This window comes from Chiloscyllium punctatum, chromosome 36 (assembly GCF_047496795.1).
Source record: "Chiloscyllium punctatum isolate Juve2018m chromosome 36, sChiPun1.3, whole genome shotgun sequence".
Classification (NCBI taxonomy): Eukaryota; Metazoa; Chordata; class Chondrichthyes; order Orectolobiformes; family Hemiscylliidae; genus Chiloscyllium; species Chiloscyllium punctatum.
This window is the reverse complement of record NC_092774.1, coordinates 74,516,684-74,539,545: the sequence shown is the minus strand read 5'-3', so window position 1 is coordinate 74,539,545 and position 22,862 is coordinate 74,516,684. Positions and strand designations below refer to the sequence as shown.

Sequence of the window (22,862 nt, the reverse complement as noted above, 5' to 3'; positions counted from 1 at the left end):
GTTTGAAACAGCCTGTCCTGCAATTAACCCCTTTATGCCAAGGCGTTCCTTCTACAGGCAGAATTAATTGTCCTTCTGTCACACAGTTATTAAACACCATTATCTCATCTGTCCAAAGGAACTGCTCATTGTTTTGCCTCCTCCTTCCCAGTGATAGTTAATGTATGTTATTTGTTAACTCCCTTGTAGCAGTTTCTCATTGGCCCTTTCGTTTCTTGGTCCAGAAAGAGTTATTGCTGACTCATGAAGTTTTCAAAGTTCTGGAGTTTACAGGACCACACCACATTCCTCTCTGCCTCCCCCAGGAATAACGATTGCTCCTGAGGTACTCACAGTTCCTGACGTTCCTTGATATCCCCAAATACAATCCATATGTCAGGAAATCACTGGTGCTGCCCTGACATAGATAGTCAATGTTTGAACAGAAGATTATGGGGAGAAAATGCAGAAATCCGAAATGTAAAGAGACTTGGGAGTTCAAGTCCAGGATTTTCTCAAAGTAAACTTGCAGGTTGAGATGCACTTTCCCCTGCAAGTGCCGAATGTGTGTCACCAGCCCATTTACCTATTCCCTCCTCGCTATCCAAGGAGCCAAACTTACATTCCAGGTGAAGTGGCCCTTTACCTGCACTTTCCACAACCCAGTCTACTGCATTTGCTGCTCACAATGTTGCCTCATCTACATTGGGGAAAACGAAGCCTTAACTGGGTGACTGCTGCACAGAACATCTACGTTCTGCCTGCAAAAAAGACCCTGAGCTTCCAGTTGCCTGCCAATTCCACACCCCACCCTGTTCCCCGGCCAACATCTCTGTCTCAGGTTTGCTGTTGTGTTCCAGCGAAGCTCAGCACCAGCAGAACGAAGAGCACCGAATATTGCACTTGGGGACCATACATCCCTCTGGTCCCAATATCCAATTCAATCATTCGAGGACCTGAACTCCATAGTATCCTCGTCCCTTCCACACACACCAAGTCTTGTTATCACATAGTCTGTCATTCCACACTACTTCGCCACGAACAGTCTCCATTAACAGTTATTCACCCTCCCACGCAGATCGTTATCAACTCCTTTTTCTGTCCAACAGTTCTTCCCTCGCTTTGGGCTCTGTCCTGATCTCCGCCTTCCTCCCACAATATCTCCTGCATATAAACCGACATTTTCCCAATCACCATCTGTTCTGTGGAAGGGTCACCGGCAACTCCTGTTTTTTGTTCCTGATATACAGCATCCGCAGTTCTTTCAGATTTTTATTGAGAGAGAGTTGGAAATTGTTTCGAGAGACAGAAGGAGAAGGGGGAGAAACAGAACAGACATGAACGTAAAATCATTGTAGTGCGATCACTTCCCTTAAGCATGAATAGAGCGCATGGGCCATCCGTGAGCTTGTGGCGCAACGGTAGCGCGTCTGACTCCAGATCAGACGGTTGCGTGTTCAAATCACGTCAGGCTCACTACAATCAACATCTAACATGTCGAATGAAGAAAAGAGTACGTTGTATTGAAAGTTCTTTGCGGAAACTTTCGATCACACGTGAATCTTTGCTGTCAGTTTGATTTGTGAACACTGTGTCAGGGAGGTGGTGTGCCCATTGTTTGGGTAAATGCTCAGCTCCCCGCAATGTGAGAAGTAAAATACAAACTGTTCATCACGGGATTAAAACACACAGCCGCTTCGTTCAGTTGGTGACAGCGCAGTGTGAATCACATTATACCGATATTTTTACAACATAATCTAGAGATTTCCATCCAGGTTTTAGTCACATCAAACTGCCACGTAATGATGTTATGGCCTCAGTAAACTATACTAACGTGAAGATCGCTGGGATGATTTTCTACATCCGACTGCAATATAAACACAGATCATTGTTTCCAATTTTGGTGGAACAAAAGACATCATATTGGTGGATAATTACAGTTAGTGTATACACAGCTAGCCATCGATAAATATTAATCCTGTTCCCTTCAATGGCCAAATTTCAATTCAGAAACCAAGTGCACTCGGCTGCTTGTAACATAGACAACATGACAAAATGGCTCATAGGAGGAGAAATGGGGCATTGAGAAGGAGTGAAATGTTTGCTTTTGGTCACCTCTACAATTGTTAGAAAAACAGGTTGAAAGGATTCTTAAAAGGTGTCTGAAGGAGTGGTGAGGGATAACACTTCAGACAGCACAAAGTGGAAGACCACTTTCTAGTGGAAGGAAAAGACATTCCTTATTTCTGAAAGAACTGGGAAACAGAAGAGGGGATGAAATCTGACTTGGGAGCTATTTCCTATTTGTTGAGGATGTCGCTTCATCACAGTCTTGGTTTCGAGCATAATCTCTTCATCAGGAATAAAGGGTGGCCCAAGGGGGCTGAGAGATAAATGGGAAGGAAGTGGGGCTGGAGTGAAGGTAGATGGGAGTGCAATAGATAGATGGAGGTCGGGATTGATGGTGATAGGTCAGAGATGAGGGTGAAGTAAATAGGTGAGAAGCAAGGTGGACAGGAATGACAGGTCAAGAGGTTGGTGTCGAATTGGAAGGTTGGATCTGGGACAAGGTGGGGGAGAGGAAATAAGGAAACTGATGAAATCTGCATTGATACCATGTGGTTGGAGGGCCCTAGAGCAGAAGTTGAGGTGTTTTTCCGACAAGTGTCGGGAAGCAAGAATTTGGCAGTGCAGGAGGCCCAGGACTTGCATGTCCTTGGTGGAATGGGAGGGGGAGTTAAAGTGTTCCGCCACAGGGCGGTGTGTCGGTTAGATTTAGAGTCCCAGAATTCTTCCCTGAAATGTTCCGCTAGTTGGCGTCAAGTTTCCCCAATGTGGACGAGACCATATCACGAGCAATGGGCATAATCTTATAAATAGATTGCATAAATCTTAGCCCGCCAGAGTTATTTTCTTTAATTAAATTAAAGAAAATTTTTATTCAGTTGGATGACTGCATGAAACGGTTTGTTGGTCAGATTTGAATCATCACACCCAAAAGAGACAATGCCATGAATATCAGTGAACTGCTCTTTTTGTTAAAAACCACAAGTTCTTGATTTATTTTCACAACTTACTGGTATTCACACCTGCACATTCAATGTCAAACTCTGACATCAGAAATTAAATTACAGCATTAATTTTGACTTACAATATTCGAGCAAACAAATTAATAGCACACAGTGAATCGCAAGTCTGATTAAAATGAAATTAAATCTGACCAAAAAAAATATAAATTCAAGATGGGAGATAAGAAATGGTGGAAGGGCAGAGGGCAAGAAATGCAGCATCATAGAATGTGCTCCTCCAGAGAGTGCATTTTACCAACTACCACTGCTAAATATAAACACTCTGATATGATCCTCCGGTTTTAATGTAAACCATAACCCCATACAGTAGGTACCATTTAAATGAGTTAAAAATACAAGCCTTGAGCAAATCCAGCTTCCAGCCTTATTCAGTCGCTCCCTGTAGCTGAAACCCTCCAACCCCCAGCAACATTCCCGTAAATCGTTTCTCACAGAGAAGTCAACGGTTCAGTCCTGAAGAAGGGTTAATACCCAAAACGCTGACTACTCCACATCCTGGTGCTGCCTGGCTTGCTGCATTCTCCCAACCTCCTGCTTGCCTACTTCGGGTTGCAACATGTAGTGGCTCAGTGTTTACCACTGCAGGCTCACCGTGCCAGGGACCCAGGTTAGATTCCAGCCTTGGGTGGCTGTCTGTGAGGAGTTTTCATATTCTCCCAGTGTCTGCGTGGGTTTTCTCTGGGTGGTCCTGTTTTCTTCCATAGTCCAAATATGTTTAGGTCATGTCGATTGGCCATGCTTAACTGCCCATAGAGTTAGGTACATTCGTCAGAGGGAAATGGGTCTGGATGGGTTACTCTTCGGAGGGTCGATGTGGACTTGTTGGGACAAATGGCCTGTTTCCACACTGTAGCTAATCTCATCTGCACTACATTTGTCATTAACGAATGGCTGAGTAGACTCGATGGGCCGAATGGCCTAACTTCTGCTCCAATGCTCTTGCAGTCTTAGGTTTCTCTGGATCATTTCATTTGGAAATGTGCAGTCCCTGGCTCAATGTGCAGCAGTTTCCAATGAAAACAAAGTTCATATGATGGTTGAACTCCTACAGTGTGGAGACATGTCCTTCAGCCCAACACATCTGCACAGATTCTCCGAAGAGTAACCCACTCCGATCCATTTTCCGACCCTCCATAAATTGCACGCAGACCCCCAAGGATGGAAGTATTCCTGGGTTCCTGGTGCCATGAGGCAGCAGTGCCAACCGTGAGCCACCATGAGGTTGTGGTTGTGGGGGGTGGGGGAGGCAATTGCAGTCCAGAAGAAAACAAATACAGCCTACCTACTCCCCCACTGCACCCACTGTCAGAACTGGCAGGAGGTTCAGTCCTTGAGGGTGACTCAAGGCAGCGTCACCGGTGGGATCTGATTGCCGGGAGCGCTGGTGCCCCCGCTGGTGCTTCCGCAAGTTGCAGGAAAACATGAACCTCTTCCCACACTCGGGCCAGCTGAAGGTCCTCTCCCCGGTGTGGACACACTGGTGCTTCAGCAGGGCGGAGGAATTGCTGAAGGACTTCCCGCATTCAGGGCAGCAGAAAGGCCTCCCCCCTCCGACCCCATCCACCCGTGTGGCCAGCTGGTGCTTCAGCAGTGTGGAGGAGCGGGTAAAGTCCTTCCCACATTCGGGCAGGAGAATGGCATCTCCCCGGTGTGGACGGACTGGTGCATCAGCAGGCCTGAGGAATTGACGAAGTACTTCCTGCACTTACGCAACTGAGCGACCTCTCCCCCATGTGGACCCACCAATGGGCCAGCAGGTCGGAAGAAAGAGCAAAGCCCTTCCTGCAATCGGGCAGAAGAACGACCTCTCCTCAATATGGACCCACTGGTGTCTCAACAGGTGGGAAGAAATGCTGAAGGCCATCTCGCACTTGGGGCCGGATAAACAGCCTTCCCCGGTGTGGACCAACTGGTGCGTCAGCAGGGCAGAGGAATCACTGAAGGCCTTCCCACACTCAGGGCAGCAGAAGGGCCTCTTCGTCTCTGTAGACCCATTGGTGCTTCAGAACCCTCTCAAATTTCACAATATCCTTCTGATAGGAGGGAGACCAGAATTGTACACAATATTCCGAAAGTGGTCGAAAAAATGTCCCCGAGAACCACAACATAACCTCCCAACTCCAATACTCAGTGAGAGGATTGCGAAAGCTTTCAAAACCCACAAAAAACAAACAGGAAAGAATGGAGGGTCAAACCGAATTTTTGAGAGTCAACTTGAAAGCATCAATGAGAAATCGGTGGAGGGGGTTTATTGGGGACCCGTTCTCCTTAAATACACTATATACGTATTTCTCTTGTGCTCTTCGTAGTTTCTCTGTGCTGCAGTGTGTAGTGGCTCGTTGAAATAATCTCCTGATGCAGCTTCTTTTGTGGGTGTTGGGATGATTGCTTCTGTGGTTAAGGATTTGGTTTGTGTGCATTGTTTTTCTGTAGATGCCAGTTTGAAGTTCTCCATTGACTCTTCGCTCTACTGTGACATCAAGGAATGGCACTTTGTTGTTGATCTCCTCCCCTTCAAACCAGGAACCTCCCTTAGACCAGAGTCTCACTGCTTGGAACACCAATATACAGACTAGTCAAAGGCCTGCACTGAAGGCTAAAACACCTAGTCGAAGATTCACTCCACTCCATTTATTCCATCCAAGAATTCCTGATCACCAAAGACACTGAGACAGAAGGAGATGGAATAATGTTGTCCTTTGACATGACAGCTCTGTTCACATCCATTAGCATCAACGTGGCCAAAGAAAACTGAAGACACTACTCGAAGAACTAAAGACAAAAACACAGAACCAACTTCATCAGCAAAGATAGCACTGTCAAGCTCGGGGAACTGTGCCTTACCACCCACTTCATATTCAGTAACAAGCCCTACCAGCAAATCAACGAAATACCCTGAAACTACCAGCGTCAGGATTCCTCGCAGAAGCAATAATGCAGAGACTCGAACAAACAGCCTTTCCAACGATCCAACCCAAACTTAGAGTCTGCTACAGCGATGAAACTTTTACCATCAAAAAATTAAACAAATTAGAGGAAACCTACAACACCATCAACAATATCCTTCCTGGCATAAAATTCACAAAAGAGGAGAACAACAACAAAGTGCCATTTCCAGATGTCACAGTCGAGCGAACAGTCAATGGTAAATTCAAAACAGCGTCTATAGGAAAACAACACACGCGAACCAAGAACTTAACTACAGAAGCAATCACCACTACACATACAAACAAATCTGAATCAGGACACGATTTCAACGAGCCACGACACACTGCAGCACCCAGGAACTCCGAAGATCAAAAAATGACTGTATAGAGCATTCAAGAAGAACAGGTAGCCTGTAAACCACCTGAAAACGGTTTCCCTGACCGGGAATCGAACCCGGGCCGCGGCGGTGAGAGCGCCGAACCCTAACCACTAGACCACCAGGGAGACGCAGACAGATCCTAATAGCTCTACTGAAAATTTTTTCCCCTCCCTAAAATCGAATCCGGGCCGTGGTCGGTCGAAGGCTTTCACCTGTGTCTCCAACAATGTCATTTCTTGTAATTATTGCTCCTGATACTGTCTCCTCTACATTGGGGAGAGTGGAGACTGCTCGCAGAATTAAGTGACATCGCTTGAGGGAACATCTACAGGGCACCCACACCAATCAACCCCATCGCCCTGTGGCCCAACATTTCAAACCCCCTCCCACTCTGCCGAGGACATGCAGGTCCTGGGCCTCCTCCATCGCCGCTCCCTCCCCACCCGATGCCTGGAGGATGAACGCCTCATCTTCCACTTGGGATAAATTCAACCCCAGGCCATCAATGTTGACTTCATCAGATTCCTCATTTCCCCTCCCCCACCTTACCTCAATTCCAAACTGTCAGCTCAGCGCTGTGCTCATGACCTCGCCTACCTATCAATCTCCATCCCCAACTACCTGCTCTACCCCCCTCTCTGATCTGTCACCTTCATCACCAACCCCATTCACCTATTGTGCATTTTGCTACCTTTGGTCCAGCACACCCCACCCCCAATTTATCTCTCCACCCTGGAGGGGTCCTGCCTCTATTCCTGATGAAGGGCTTTTGCCCGAAACGTCGATTTTCCTTCTCATCGGAAGCTGTCTGACATGCTGTGCTTTTCTAGCACCACTCTGATCTAAACTCTGGTTTCCAGCATCTGCAGTCCTCACTTTTGCCGACCCAATAAACCCAGTGTGCCGATTTCACATCAACAAACTGACACAAGCAGAAACAACGTCTGCAGAAACCCTAGCCACATTACTTTACATTAAAGACATCTGGGAAATGATGTCCAGACAACTCAACCCTCTCAGCATCATGGTGGCCCACAAACCTACCAACACACTTAAACAGCGGCTAATGAACCTGAAATACGCTATACAAGCAACCAGAAAACGAATGTAATTTACAAAATACCATACAAGGAAATATATACATGAACTCTGCCGCACAGTTTTTTTGTGGCAAGAAATGCTGGGATGAGATAAGGAAGATTTTTTCAGCCAAAACGAATCGACACTGACTGGACAGCCATTTAAAATCAACGCTGTCAGCCCAGGATGGAAGACCCGAAGGGATGTACAGTTTTCTTATTTTGCGCTGACTGTGAAAAGTGCTTCAAACCATTTTCTCAGATTGGGGAATTAAAATCACACCCCTCGCAGTGGGAAAGACTATGTCCCCGCTCTGTTTGTAATTTCAAACCCAGAGCAACACAAGGAAAGCTCCACCCAATGGGGAAACCGTGGAAATGTGGGGACTGTGGGAAAGGATTCCCTTCCCCATCCGTGCTGGAAACCCACAGACGCATTCACAACGGGGTGAGGCCGTTCACCTGCTCAGTGTGCAGGAAGGGGTTCAGACAGAGAGAAGCCATTCACGTGCCCCATGTGCAGGGGAGAGTTCACTCAGTAGCTGCACTGCTGACCCACCAGTGGGTCCACACTGGAGGGAGGACATTCACCTGCTGTAAGTTCCAAAAGGGCTTCACCTGCTCCTCCCACCTGAGGAGGCACTATCGAGTTCACGTGCCGGCACAAGGGGATGGAAGGCGTGATGGCGAAGTGCTCCGATCAACCCAGCACTGGGGCGTCACAGGTTCGAATCCCACTGCGGTAGATGGCAGAATTAGAGTTCGGTCAGTAATCGGGACTTCATAATCTAAGGATGAAATCACTTTTAGGGGGTAAAAACACCATCTGATTCACTCATGTCCTTTTTAGTGAAGGAAACTGCCGTTGCGGGAAAGGGTTCACTCAGTCATCCCAGCTGCATGTTTTACCCGGCTGTACCAGGTATCCAGTTACAAACGGACAACTCAGCTGACCAACAAAAAATGTGTGGAGGGGAGAGTGGGTGCATTTTGAGCTGGAGGTGTTTTCTTTAAAAACGACTTTTTGTATGCCTTTTTCCTGGGGAAATCTGAAGCTGTAACAAAATAGGGTCGCAGTAAAGGTTACCTAAACTTCCCGCCCGGCTTAGACTCTGTGAGGTCCAACAGGTTTTTGTTTTAAAGCTGCTCATTTCTTTCAGCCTCCAGCACTAATGTCATGTCTCAGAAGGACCAGTGAATGAGTAGCTCATATTGTTACAAATTGTATATTTTTTCAGGACTTCAGGTTCATTGTTTCATTGGCATTGCAAAGTTTACTAGCAACGGTGGGAGGTGTGGGCTGTATTCACTGGAAACAAAGTTTTAAAATCTCACAAACACCAGGGTTTATTCTAACAAGTTTATTTGGAAGCACTAGGTTTCGAAGTGCTGCTCCTTCTTCAGGTAGCTGTGGTGTAGAATCACAAGACACAGAATATATCGCAAAAACATTATAGTGTCATTCAACATAAGTGATGTATTGAAGAAACCTAGATTGCTGTTAAATCTTTCATCTTTTAAAATGGGCTGCAGATTTCAGTTCATTAATATGTACATTCCAGAACTTCTTTTAAGTCACGTTCTCCAGGAAACTTGATGTTTTATAAAAGGAGGTAACACCTCACATCAAACAACGCATGAAAGCTATGAGGTGAGATCTGTCTGTATCCCAATCTTGAGTCAGACTGGTTCTATTTCCAACTGTATAATCCTGCAAATGCAAATTCACCCCAAATGTGTGAGTGCATGCATGAGAGAGAGAGTGTGTATGTGCGTGTGCATGCTGGGTAAAGTGTGTGTGTGATGGAGTATAATCATGTGCGAAGATGTATGCGTGGGTGTGAGTGGGGTGGTGTGTTAGTGTGTGTCTGAGAGAGAGCATGTCTATCGGAAAGGCTCTGTTCGAGCGTGTGAGTATGTAAGAGTGTGTGAGGGAGTGTGAGAGAGAGAGAGCGAGCGTAACAGTGAAGTGGGGTTACCTGTCATGTGAAATGACCCAATGTCGTGATTGAGGCCATCCTCCTGGTTTCCGAACTTGGCTATCAGCCTTTGCTTAGCCACTAAAAATGATTAAGCAGTTACACAACACACATTGGAGAGGACAGGGTGGGACTTGTCTTTCGATTTGCAGAAGGTGAGACGTTCTAGGTGCTGGAAACGAAGGAATACACATACTGGAGGAGCTTCGGCACAGAGAGATGGAGCTGGAAGCCAGGCTGCAGACACGTTGGGGGATTCACTGTGGAAACAGGCCGTTTGGCCCACCAAGTCCACACTGACCCTCCGAAGAACATACCCCACTCACTGACCCACCCGATAACCCCACAGCTAATCCCTGAATTTAGAACGCCCAATCCACTCTAGCCTGCACATCTTTGGAAAATGGGAGAAAACCCGAGCACCCAGAGGAAACCGACGCGGACAGGGGGTGGGGGAGGGATAGGAAAGTGCAAAATCCACACAGTCACTGTGAGGGTGGGATTGAACCCAGGTCCCTGGCGCTGCGAGTAATCCCCTCTCCAGCTCTCGGCAATCGATTGGCTTCTCCCCAATCATGGTGACACTACAATCAGTTTGAGGAATTCAATTTGCTCCCATAGAGTTTCCACGGGGCAGGGGTCGTTGTTACTCGGCAGATTCAATGATCCAATGAAGGCCTCGTCTATAGCGAGAACACTAGTCCACATTTCCTTGAAAAATTAAAGTCCTCTCCGGAATTAGAACCCTTGAGCACTCCCACGCAGGCTGTGTGTATTCACGGGGATTCTCAATGCATGTTGATATTTGAAATCATTTCCTGCAGACAAACATTTCCCCTCCTGGATTCAAACACTGCAGATATTCAGGCCCTGACTAAATTTCTTGTCCATGCTTGAAAAGCAAATCCTCCTCTGCTAATAACTTGAGAAAACAGATCACTGCTGTCAGTGCAGGGCAGAAAATAGGATGAGAGAATTTTGGTTTGCACAGAGCAACCTTCTCTATCTTCTCCCCGAAATCTCTGTCTCTCAATTCTTCCACCTTTCAATGGATTCCAACCCAAATTCATCCTTCCATCCTCCTGCCTTTGCCCAGCTCCCCTCTCCTGAAAGTGCTGACCCTCTGTTCAGTTTCTCAGCCACATCTCGCCATCATTAGTATAGAGCCCACATCTTTATTTAGTTTTTAAAACAGAAAGGCAGTGGTTTGCTGATGCCAGGATGTGAGGGTGACTGCACTCACACAGTGTTCCAGACTCGTCTCTCGTGTCATTCAGAAAAGGCTGCACTGCACATGTGCAGAGAAGGGGATGCTGGGAGTGGGTGGGATGCATTTTCACCTCCCCATCCAATCATCCCCATAGCGTCCCATGTCAATTCCCTCACCGCCACCCATAGCATCCCTGCCCATTCTCTCTCTCTCTACCCTAACCTACCAGCCCCTTCTCTCTCTCTCCCACACATGCCACTCTCCCACCCCGTCCATTCTATCTCTGCACCCTCTGCCCTCTGTCCAGTCCCTCATCCACCCTCTGTCCCCATCCATTCCCTTTATCGCTACACCCTCTGCCTTCCCCAATCCAGTCCCTTCCCTTACACTCATTTTCTCTCACCTCCCACACGCTGCCCCCATCCATTCCTTCTCTCCCCCACCTTCTCATGCCATTCATTGTTGCTCTCTTTCTCCACCCTCTACCCTGTCCATTCTCACCCCAACCTTTGCCCCGTCCATTCTATCCCCACCCACTGCCCCGTCCATTCTCTCCCTACCCACTTCCCCCGTCCATTCTCTCCCCACCCACTATCCCCATCCATTTTCTCCCCACCCATTGACTCCTGTCCATTCTCTCCCCACCCACTGCCCCGTGTCTATTCTGTCCTGAACACTGCTCCCCGTCCAATCTCTCCCCATCCACTGCCCCATGAATTCTCTCCCCACCCATTGCCCCAGTCCATTCTCTCCCCACCCACTGCTCCTTCCATTCTCTCTCCCCACACTCTGCAACCAATTTCTTTCACTTCACACTTTTCAACTCCGTATTCTCTCTCTCCTCCCCAATCCTCTTCACCACATTCTCTCTGTCTGCTCCCACCCTGTGTACCCCCATGCATTCTCTACCCCCGATGCTCTGCTCTCCTACCCATTTTCTCTCTTTCTCTTCCCCCAGTCTCTGCGCCCCCGGTCAAATCTCACTCTGAGTACCCTCCCCCCGTCCTTTCTCGTGCCTCGAGCCCTCTTTGATCGCTGTATCAAACCCTTCTAATGATAGAGAGAGAATGGATGGTGATGACGACCTGGGGTGGGGGTGGGGATGGGAAGCGTGAGAAATGGCTGACCTTTAACATTGAGAATAGCTAAAATGATGTATTCAGAAACATCAGTAATGTCTGAAAGCACATTCAAATGTTTAAAAAAAGCTGCAGACATATTTCTGAAACTTGCATTGAAATCTGCGCAGTTCGGCCACAGTTGAGGACAGCCACTAAACCTGGAATGGCCTATTCCTAGTCTTGTGAAATTGGTTCAGAATATGTAGAAATACAGCCATAGAGTTGCAGAGAACAGAAACAAACCTTTTGGTCCACTCCGACAACATTTCCTAAATTAACCGAGTGATCCATTTGTCAGCATTTGGCCCATATCTCTCTCAGCCCTTCCTATTCAGACCTCCATCCAGATGCCTTTTAAATGTTGTAATTCTACCAGCCTCGACCACTGCCTCTGGCAGCTTATTCCAAACGCATGCCACGCTCTGCGTGAAAAAGTTACCCCGTTCGGTCCCTTTTAAACCTTTTCCCTCTCAGCCTAAACACCTCTAGTTTTGGACTTCCTCCACCCTGGGGAATAGATATACAAAAGTTGAGCTGCCAGACAAAATCATTGGGAAACAATTTCCTGAAACCATGAAAAACGTGCACAATAGCAGCCAATAAAGCGTTAGGAGTGAGAACCAGAAACACCCCACCCCTGGGTGGTCTCGAACCACCAACTTTTCGGTTAACAGCCGAACGCGCTGACCGATTGCGCCACAGAGACGGGTCCCACCACTGCTTGCACAGTGTCTTTGAGGAACCTACTATTCAATTCATAATTCAACCCGCCCCGCCCAAAATTACCATTGTCCTCGATCAGTTTTACTTTTCCATAATAAAGCCTCGGACATTCATTGTGGAGACATGGGAACAGCCTGATCCCACCATCTGCAGGCACATCCATGTCACGAGGAACGAGCTCTCCTACACCGGGACCATCGCCCTCCGAGCCTTTCAGTGTTTTGCCTCTTCCCGAATTTTCTCATTGGCCCCCAGCCAAGAATGGGCTTGAATTCCTGATGTGCAGAGAATTCTTTCAATGTCGCGGGTCAGTTCATGTCCCGAGAATATCAGAGTCAATATCCCGGCCTCTTAAACAAGGGGACAGTGTCTGGACTGTCTCTGCTCAGTCCGTCAGTTCATCCTTCATTCTCCTCTAATTCCACTTCCCAAAGAGTTTCTAAAGGTTCACAAAGCTGGAGACTGGGATTTCTGTTTAACTTCCTGAACATTTTTCCACCTGCTAACGGACAATACTTTGCCAAAACCTCTTCCCCATTGTAACACATGCATTATGTCCAGGCATGAGCAATTTCCATTTTGTGGAGACATTCCCAAGTTTGGGAATGTTCTCTTTGGAGCAAAGAAGGTTAACTGGAGATTTGCTGGGACTGTTGGCAATGATGGGAGAAGACGTGGTGTGAATGGGCAGGTTAATGATCAGAAGAACCTCTTGCCACTGACTAGGGTCAGTTTCCAGAGGACAGGGATTTAAGTTCTTTAATGGAAAGCAGCATTTGTGTCGAACAAACACAGCGAATACTGCAGAAAGCCAACGGGTCGAGCAGCATCTGTGGAAAGGTAAACAGAGCTGACGTTTTGAGTGTGCAACGGTTTTTGTTCAGAACTCAGTCTTTTGCCTCTTCCCGAAGTTGGTCCAGGTCTGTGTCTTAATTGACGAACACATGGCAAGTGCAGTGCCGCAATGTGAAGTTATAGCCTTTGCTGTTTAAAAAAAAGCAGTGCATTGTTTAAATGGTGATATATTGGAATGTGGAGAAAGTGAGGACGAGAGGTGAAAGTCGAAAAATGTGGCACTGGAAAAGCACAACAGGTCAGGGAGCATCTGAGGAAAGGGACAGGGAACGTTTCAGGCACAAGCCCTTCATCAGGCATGATGTATGGATGTACAAAGGGGTCTCAGAGTCCCTCCCCACCAGTCAATGCTAGTTGTCGGGCAGATGCAGCAGGCAATGAGCAAGGCAAGTGGTATATTACGAAGAGGAATTGAGTTCAGAAGTGGGGTCATTGAACATATTCAAGGCGAAGTCCATCTGAGTTTTGAACAACAAAGAAGTGGATGGTTATGGAGGGAGGTAAGAAAATGGTTTTAAGACCAGTACAGGTCAGTCACAGAGTCAGACAGCACTGAACAGACCCTTCATCCAACTAGTCCGTGCTGAGTATGTTCTCAAACTAAACTCGTCGCACCGACCAGTGTTTGGCCCATAACCTTCGAAACTTTCGTATTCATGTACTTATCCAAATGTCTTTTAAACGTTGTAACTGTACGTGTATAAAATCATGAGGGGCATGGATAGGATAAATAGACAAAGACTTTTCCCTGGAGTGGGGGAGTCCAGAACGAGAGGGCATGGGTTTCGCGTTAGAGGGGAAAGATACAAAAGAGATCTAAGGGTCAACTTTTTCACGCAGAGGATGGTACGTTTATTGAATGATCTGCCAGAGGAAGTGGTGAAGGCTAGTACGATTCAACATTTAAAAGGCATTTGGGTATGTGTATGAATAGGAATGGTTTGGAGGGATATGGGGCCGTGTGCTGTCAGGTGGGACTAGATTGGGTTAGGATATTTGGTCGGCATGGACAAGTTGGACCAAACACTCTGTTTCTGTGCTTTACATCTCTATCTCAATGTTCAACATACTCAGTGACCTGGTTTCCATAGTTTTCTGTGACAATGAATTCCATAGATTCACCACTCTCTGGCTAAAGAAATTTCTCCTAATCTCCATTCTACCTTTATGCTAAGGCTATGCTCATGGGTATTAGTCTCTCCTCCCAATGAAAACATCTTCCCAATGTCCACTCTGTCCAGGCTGTTCAATGTTCTGTATATTTCAGTTAGATCCTCCTTGAATGTGGGCCTGTTAATCAGCATGAACGAAACCCTTCAGGATGAGGACATCCGTAATTCGATTCAACAAAGTGAGAATGGAGGGTGAGAGTGTGGGATGGAGATTTTCAGCTTTTAGGGAATAAGGTAGGAAAGAAAGTTTAATATAAATTATAATTGATCAGATGAGCCGATGGGCCAAGGAGTAGTGGATGGAGTTTAATTTAGACAAATATGAACTGTTGCATTTTGATGAGGCAACTCAAGGCAGGACCTATATGGTTAATGATCAATTAATGGAATTCTGTGCTCAAGGAAGCAGTAGAGGCAGTTTCATTAAGACACTGTTGGATGGGTTTTCTGCGTGGTAAGGGAATTAAGGGAAGTTGGGATAATGCAATTAGGAGGAGCTGAGATGATTGATCGATCCACTATGATTTTAATGAATGGCGGAGCAGGGTCGATGGACCAAATGGGCTACTCCTTCTATTACTTTGAAACGATAACCCTGCGTTTCCCATGGCCAACCCACTTAACCTGCACATCCCTGGACACTGGGCAATTTCTCACGGCCAATCCAAATCAAGGCCAGTGAGCAATGTAGTGATGTGGAAACCAAACACCGGAGAATGAGAGAAAGGAACAAGGAGAATAAATGTACTAGCGATCAAAACTGGATTCAAACCATCACAAAAAATAAAACTAAAAGCTCAGTATGTGAATGTTACTGCATTGTAACAAAAGCGAATTAATTGACTGCACACATTGAAGAGAATAATTATGATCTGAGACTCCTTCCAGAGATATGGCTTCAGAATGACAAGGATTGGATCCAGAATTTTGAGGGGATACGTGGCATTCAAGTCGAGTGAGAGGCTCAGTAAAGGTAGAGGGTGGGCACTGCTAATCAAAGCACTGATAGCATGGTAGTCTGGTGTCAGCTCGGATTTCAGGTCCTGATTTCTCTGTCCTCTGATCTCCCTGTCCCCACAGAATTAAATGGTGTCTGTTCTCAGCTCTGCTCGATTTCTGTTGAAGCTTTGACCCCCTTTGACACCTTCTGGAGCAATAAAATATTCTGAGCCTCCTGGAAATGACAGCTTATCTATACCCCTCCTGATTTTAAAAATCTCGATAAATTTATCTGTCAACTTGCTCGGCTCCGTTGGAAAAATGTACCAGCTTCTTCTTAATTCCAACCCTCCATTCCCAGCAACATCCTGGTAAAGTAGGGAATAGGGAATTGCATCAAATCACATAAATGTACTGTCTGAAACAATCTAGCTGTGTTCTGGCCTGAGATATTGAGAGTCCCTGGTGTAAGTAATTACGATTGCAATTATTTTGGTCACAGAATTGAACAATCATTTTGCAACAAAGGGGTCTACTTTGATAAGGAGGTAGTGGTCATTTCTAGGGTAAGTGAACAGTTTCTAGATCAGGGAGATGAAGTTCCAGACACTTGGGAAGGGCTAGAAATGAATTTGATAAATAAGACAAAGAACTGTGGATGCTGGAAATCTGAAACTAAAACTGAGAACACTGGAAAAACTCAGTAGAACTGGAAGCATCTGTGGAGAGAAAGCAGAGTTAAAATTTCGAGTCCAACAACTCCTCTTCAGGATTCTGAAATAGTTTGTGAGAACCCCTTAAGTCATCTGCCCAGCTTTAAGACCATAATACACAGGAGCAGGATGAGACCATTTGGCCCATCGAGTCTGCTCCACCAGTGGATCATGGCTGATATGTTTCTCCATCCCATTCTGCTGCCCTCTCCTCATTACCCTTGACCCCTTATTAATCAAGAACCCATCTCTGTCTTAAATGTCCTCAATGACTTGGCATCCTCAACCCTTCTTCTCTTGGAAACATCATCTCCACGCCCACACTGTCCAGTCATAGAGTAGCACAGTGCTGCCTGACCCACTGTGATCTCCAGCATTTGTTGTTTTCAGGAAGGAATCCAGCACCTCCAACAACGCGCTTCTAAATTTTGTACCCAGTTGGTTAGCTCTCCCTGGATCCCGTGAGATTTAATCTTACTCAACAATCCACTGTGCGGTACAATTAACAAAGTTCCCAGTCCCCACCTCTTTCTGCACACATACGCAGCACGATGGATCAGTGGTTAGCACTGCTGCCTTACAGCGCCAGGGATCTGCTTTCGATTCCAGCCTTGGGGAGACTGTCTGTGTGGAGTTTGCACATTCTCCCTGCCGTGTCTGCTGGGTTTCCTCCAGGTGCTCTGGTTTCCTCCAACAATCCAATGATGTGCAGTTTCAGGAGAAGTGGCCATGCTAAATGGGCCCATAGTGTGCAGTAAGTGTAGTGGAATGGGATAGGGGAAAGTGTCCATACAGGTTACGCTTTGGATGGTCGATGTGGACTTGTTGGGCTGAATGGCGTGTTTCCACATTGCAGGAATTCTACGTGGCATTCCCCCAACTCCAGAGTCTCAGCACTCTTGGTTTTTCCCATGGACAGTGTGGGGGAGGGAAACAATGTTTTACATGGGAGTCAGGTTCAGTGAGTGTGAAGCTAAAAGTAAACGCAGTGCTTGAGCTGTTTTCCCCAGTATCCCAGAGGCTGAGGGGTGATCCTACAGACGTTTATAGAATCATGAGAGGCATGGATAGGGTAAATAGACAAGGTCATTTCCCTGGGATGGGAGAAGTCCAGAACAGGACAATATTATGTTTGGGGTGAGGGAGGCAAGTGTAAGGAATTATCTGCCGGAGGATGTGGTGGAGGTAGCTCCAATTATAACATTTAAAAGGCATCTGGATGTGTATATGAATAGGAAAAGTTCAGAGGGATATGACCAAGTGCTGGTAAATGAGACGAGATTAATTTAGGCTATCTGGTCGGCACGGATGAGTTGGACTGAAGGACCTGTTTCTGTGCTGTGTATCCCCGTGACTCTCGCGTGCCTGTAATGTTTGCCATGTCTGTTTGTTCAGTTTCTGTCTGGTGTCGGTGACAATGCCTTGATATCTCATTTCCTCCATCTCCCCACTTCCACCTCCCCAGATGTTAACCATTTCGTGTCTGGTTGTTTCTCAAGAAGCTGCATTGAAGGTTCATCCTGAATTGACACTTTTTTTTGCTTCCCAAAATCAGACTTACTCACTCCTACATATCGTGAAAGATACTAACTTTCAGGTGGAGGATCCACAATTCAGAGGTGTCTGTCTTGATGTTTTCACTTTTCGGTCTCTGTAAGATCCTGTATCAGTACCGTCGGGAGAATTAGTTTGAGCGGAGTGAGAATAGAGGGGTGAGAGGGGGTGGGATGGTGCTTTCAATTTTGTAGAAAAAGAAAAGAATGTTCTGCGGAAAGTAGAATTGCTTGTTTGGAATTTCTAACCTGGACTGACAGTAATGACTTTTGTAATCTCTTTTTACAGAGTATTTGAAGATCTGAAGACGGACGTTTCAATATCAATAGATGAAGAGCTTTGCCTGAAACATTGACTCTGCTGCTCCTCAGATGCTGCCTGATCTGCTGTGCTTTGACTCTGACTCTCCAGTATTTGCAGTCCTCAATTTCACGTCAATGTCTGGCAGTCACTGAATCCATCGGGACTATAATAATTTTCGACTGTGATTCTGTGAGAAGGAACCAAGCTTTTTGGTTCCTCTTTCAGTACGTTTTCAGCATCAGTGAGATTGGAAGAGAGACCCTACTGTTGCAGCACTCTGATTGTGGAGCCAGTAAAAGTTATACAGACTGGGAAGAGGAATTCACGGCAGGGAGGTGCTGTACACGCGTTTGTGTGCAGCTGAAGCTTCGGTCATGGAGAAACCCAAGGAATCCCGTCCCGTGGAGAAACCATGAAAATGTGGCGACTGTGGGAAAAGCTTCCGTTTCCCATCTGACCTGGAGACACATGGGCGCAGTCACACCGGGGTGAGACTGTTCTCCTGCTCTGAGTGCGGGAAGACCTTCAGCAATTCCTCTGTACTGCAGAGGCACCAGCGGGTCCACACAGACGAGAGGCCATTCTCCTGCCCCGAATTCGGGAAGGCCTTCAGCTATTCCTCCGTCCTACTGACCCACCTCCGGGTCCACATATTGGAGAAGCCCTTCAGCTGCTCCAAGTACGGGAAGGCCTTCAACGATACCTCTGCCCTGCTGAGGCACCAGCGGGTCCACACCGGGGAGAGCCCGTTCTCCTGCCTCAAGTGCGGGAAGGGCTTTACCCAGGCATCCCACCTTCGTTCCATACGGGGGAGAGGCCCTTCCCCTGCCCAGAGTGCGGGAAGGCCTTCAGCAATTCCTCCCACCTGCTGAGGCACAGGTGGGCCCATACCGGGGAGAGGCCGTTCACCTGACCCGAGTGGAAGCGGAGGTTCTCAACATTCTGCACCTTGCAGAAGCGCCAGCGGGCGCACCAGTGCTCCCAACAATCTGATTCCGCTGGTGAAACTGCTGTGGGCCACTGCGAGGACTGAACCCCTGCACATTCTGACAGTGGTTATAGTGGGAGAGTCGGTCGGTTTTTTTTCTTTTATGCCTTCGTGCTCCCCCACCCCTGAATCTTTGCTTCCAGTGGGCGCTGCTGCTCGTTGATACCAGCAGCTGTTCTCTTTAGTTTTTTCTTGTCCAGTTAAATTATTATTGACTCTGTCTGGGAATGTGCTCCAGTCTGTAAGAAATAGCTGAATACTTCAGGGTGTCCATTTGCATTCAGCAGTGACTTAGAGATTAAATTTATGGTTATGTGCCTGTGAACAACTCATCATCGAAGGATTGCCAACGGCTTGGCAATCCATTGTTGGAAACTGTTTGCTTGAATTGATAATTTTAAAAATTCTCTTCCTTCACTTACCCCTTAAGTTTCTGTCTATGAGATGGTAGAGGACTTAATCAAAGGGATTAAATCATTGCTATTAACTGGATTATCTTGTTTAATTTTACCCTCGTAAATTTGCCGAATTCATAATTGTTTGTTTTTGTTTAAGTTCTCATTCTGGTGTGCAAGATCTGTTCGTCAAGTGTGGTTCACTTCACGAAACTGCTGTGGGTCATTCCCAGGACTGAGCCCCTGTGCATTCTGACAGTGCGTGTGCAGTGGGAGAATCAGTGGGCTTTTTTGTTTTATGCCCTTGCCCCGCCCAGCCCCGCTGCCAACTGCTTCCATTGGACGTTGCTGATTGTTGAGCCCAGGAGCTGTTCTCCCTAGATTCTACTGTCCAGTTAAAGAATTGTTGGATCCTTCTGGGAATGAGTCCCAGCCTGTAAAAAATGGCTGAATACTTTGGGGTGTCTATTCACATTCAGCAGTGACTTTTAAATTAGATTTACAGCTACGTGTCTGTGAAACAGTCATAGTCCAAGGATTGCACAAAGGCTTGGCAATCCATTGTTGGAAACTGTTTGCTTGAATTGGTAAGTTTTAAAAAAAATTTGCCGCTTAAGTTTCACACTCTAAGACGGTGGGGGACTTGATCAAAGAGTTTGAATCATTGCTATTAACTAGATTATCTTCTTTAACTATGCCCTAGAAAATTTACCGTATTTATAATTGTTGGTTTTTGTTCAAATTATAATGTTGATGTGCAAAATCTATTGTTCATCAAGTCTCGTTAGAAACAGTTGAGAAATTAAGGGACATTCCATGTTTTAATTTCACTCTGTTGTGAATCGAGTGACAGGAACATTCATTTGAATTGGGTTACTTACCCTTAATTGTAGTGTCTTCCAACCCAACTATTCACTATGGTAGTGAGTTCCGCAGTCTCACCACACTCTGAGGTTTTTCATGAAATCCTTAGTAGAGAATTGTAAGGGAAAATGTTGACAAGGGCAGAATATCGGGTCTTAACTGCAAAAGCCAGGAAGACATTCGACAAAGTAAAACCATGACAATGTCGGGATAAATAAGGAACTTTGACAGCAATGAAGAGGTCACATGTCAGAGTTCAAGATAATGGTCGTGACAAAAAGAAAAAGTACACTGCAGATATTGGATATCGTAATTAAGCAAGTTTTTAGATGCTGTAGTTGGTTGAATACGGTAACGTAAGAGATGAAATAACCAAAACCACGAATGTAATTTGATGTCGGTAACCATAAAGCAAGTGCATACTATTGATTGATATAGGCCAATTGCGTGCAAGTAGGCCATTCAGGCCATCGAGTCAACATTGACTGACCGTCCCACCCAGACCCAGTTTGTTACACTATCCCTGTAACCCTGCATCTCCCATGGTCAATCCACCCCCAACTGCACATCCTTTGGACAGTGGGAGGAGGCCAGAGCACCAGAGGAAACCCACGCAGACACAAGGGGAGAATGTGAAAACTCCACACAGACAGTCTGCCCGAGGGTGGGATCAAATCCAGGTCACTGATGCCGTGAGGCAGCAGTGCTCACCACCGTGCCACCACCACATGCTGCTATCTTAAAAAGTGAAATTCAAAGACTCGAGAACACTTGAGAGAAAAACAAAACTCACCTTTCTTAGATGAGAGGCTAGTCTCTGGCTACAATTGAGTTGATATTACATTTACATTAAGTCCTCTCCAGATGTTATACAGCTCCATCGGAACTCTGTTTCTTCTTAACTCAAACTGATACAAGCCCAGCTTGACATCCCCTTGTCCCCGATTATAAGTTGAGTAAATGAGCGACCCTCGACCTCACTGGCATGACAAAGGATGCCCTCAATCCAAGTTGACCTTAACTGTCTAACCTCTTGACCCCCACGCCACAATGTGGTCAGCCGCAACTCAGCCCTGAACGAGAGCAGAGGAACTGACCAGACAGCGGTGAGGTGGACATTGCATTCCCAGAGAATATTGCTCACATGAGAATGTTGTTCAGTTCACATTCGGATCATTGCAGGGACTATGTCTTCTGTCATTTAAATGTCTTTGATCCCAGTAACAGTCTAGTTTTTTGTACATTGTGTGTGTTTTATCTGTGTTTCACGACATGATTTTCTGTTGCTGTCATTCCCATTAAGATGTGTGAATTCAGTACCAGATAATACCTCAGTTCTGAATTTTCCTTGAGGATTGGTGTAGGACGTACTAAGAGTCAGTCATAATGGAAGAAGCTCTACTGTTTATTAAAACCTCTGCTGTCATTGTCCTGGGACTGTATGAATGGGGAAGTGTGGAGGGAGTTTTACTCTGCATCTAACCCAATGCTGTTTCTGTCTTGGCAGTGTTTGTTGGGGACAGTGTTGAGATAGTTCAATTGAAATTTAAGAGTAGAGGAGCTTTATTCTGATTGTCATCCCATGCTGTCCTTGACCTGGCAGGTTTAGATGGCAACTATAATTGAAGTGAATGCAGACTTGGCTGTGGGAGTGGAGGGTACTTCTACCTGAGCTCACCCATCTTTGAGATTGCTGTGCTGATCAAGAAATTCTCAGACACCTTCATGCACTTTTCCAACCAACCACAGGGTGGTTAAGGATGGGTATAAATGCTGGCATTGCCAGCGATGCCCACACCCCATGCATGAATAAATACTTTCTGTTTAAAAGTTACGTTCACGTTCCAAACCCTGTAATGTATGATTACTTACATGGAAAATTCCTGTCCGTTCGGAATTTCATTTTAAAACATAGGAATGTGTCAACCATGTAGAAATATAACAAGAACAACAAATGGAGCAGGTAACAGGTAATGAGCAGGACCAGAATGCTGAGTCAGCCTGACCCCCATGGCTGAGAGAGTTCTCCCAGATGTTGAAGTTACACCAGTACCTTTTACTCTTGCAGCTTCCCCAAAAGTTTGTCCCTGATGTAAGATCATTCACGTATTGACTGTTTTTATCTCCATAGCTGGTGCCAGACTTGCTGAGTCATTCCAGCCCTTCTGCTCTACCCTTTTAAAGGGATTTGAGCTTCCCAAAGTCAGCGTAATGAAGAACTGTAGATGCTGGAGATCTCAAACACAAAAATGCATCAAATGCTGGAGAAACTCAATACGACTGGCAGCACATGTAGAGAGAGAAGCAGAGTTAGCATTTCAAGTGCTTTGACCATTCTTCACAAATGTTCTGGACTCAGGCCAGGATATTGACTCTGTTTCTTTCTCTCTCTCTCCACCGGTGTTGCCAGACTGGCTGAGCTTCTCCAGCAGTTTCTGTTCTGACACTTTCATAAGGTTGATGTTTGTGATCCATCCCTAAGTGCAAGGTGTCTTGCTTGTGCCAATTCAGAGAGCAGTTTAAGAGTCAACTATATTGCTGTGGGTCTGGAGTCACATGTAAGACTGACCATGCAAGGATGGCAGTTTCCCT

At 46.2% G+C, this 22,862-nt stretch overlaps 2 non-coding genes across 2 annotated transcripts; one reads left to right on the top strand and one right to left on the bottom strand.

The window, feature by feature from the left end:
* Positions 1-1,383: 1,383 nt before the first annotated feature.
* Positions 1,384-1,455, top strand: trnaw-cca (transfer RNA tryptophan (anticodon CCA)). The gene has a single exon. It is a non-coding gene; the product is annotated as a tRNA-Trp (tRNA).
* A 4,973-nt stretch (positions 1,456-6,428) lies between these two features.
* Positions 6,429-6,500, bottom strand: trnae-cuc (transfer RNA glutamic acid (anticodon CUC)). Its single transcript has one exon. It is a non-coding gene; the product is annotated as a tRNA-Glu (tRNA).
* Between the last annotated feature and the right edge of the window lie 16,362 nt (positions 6,501-22,862).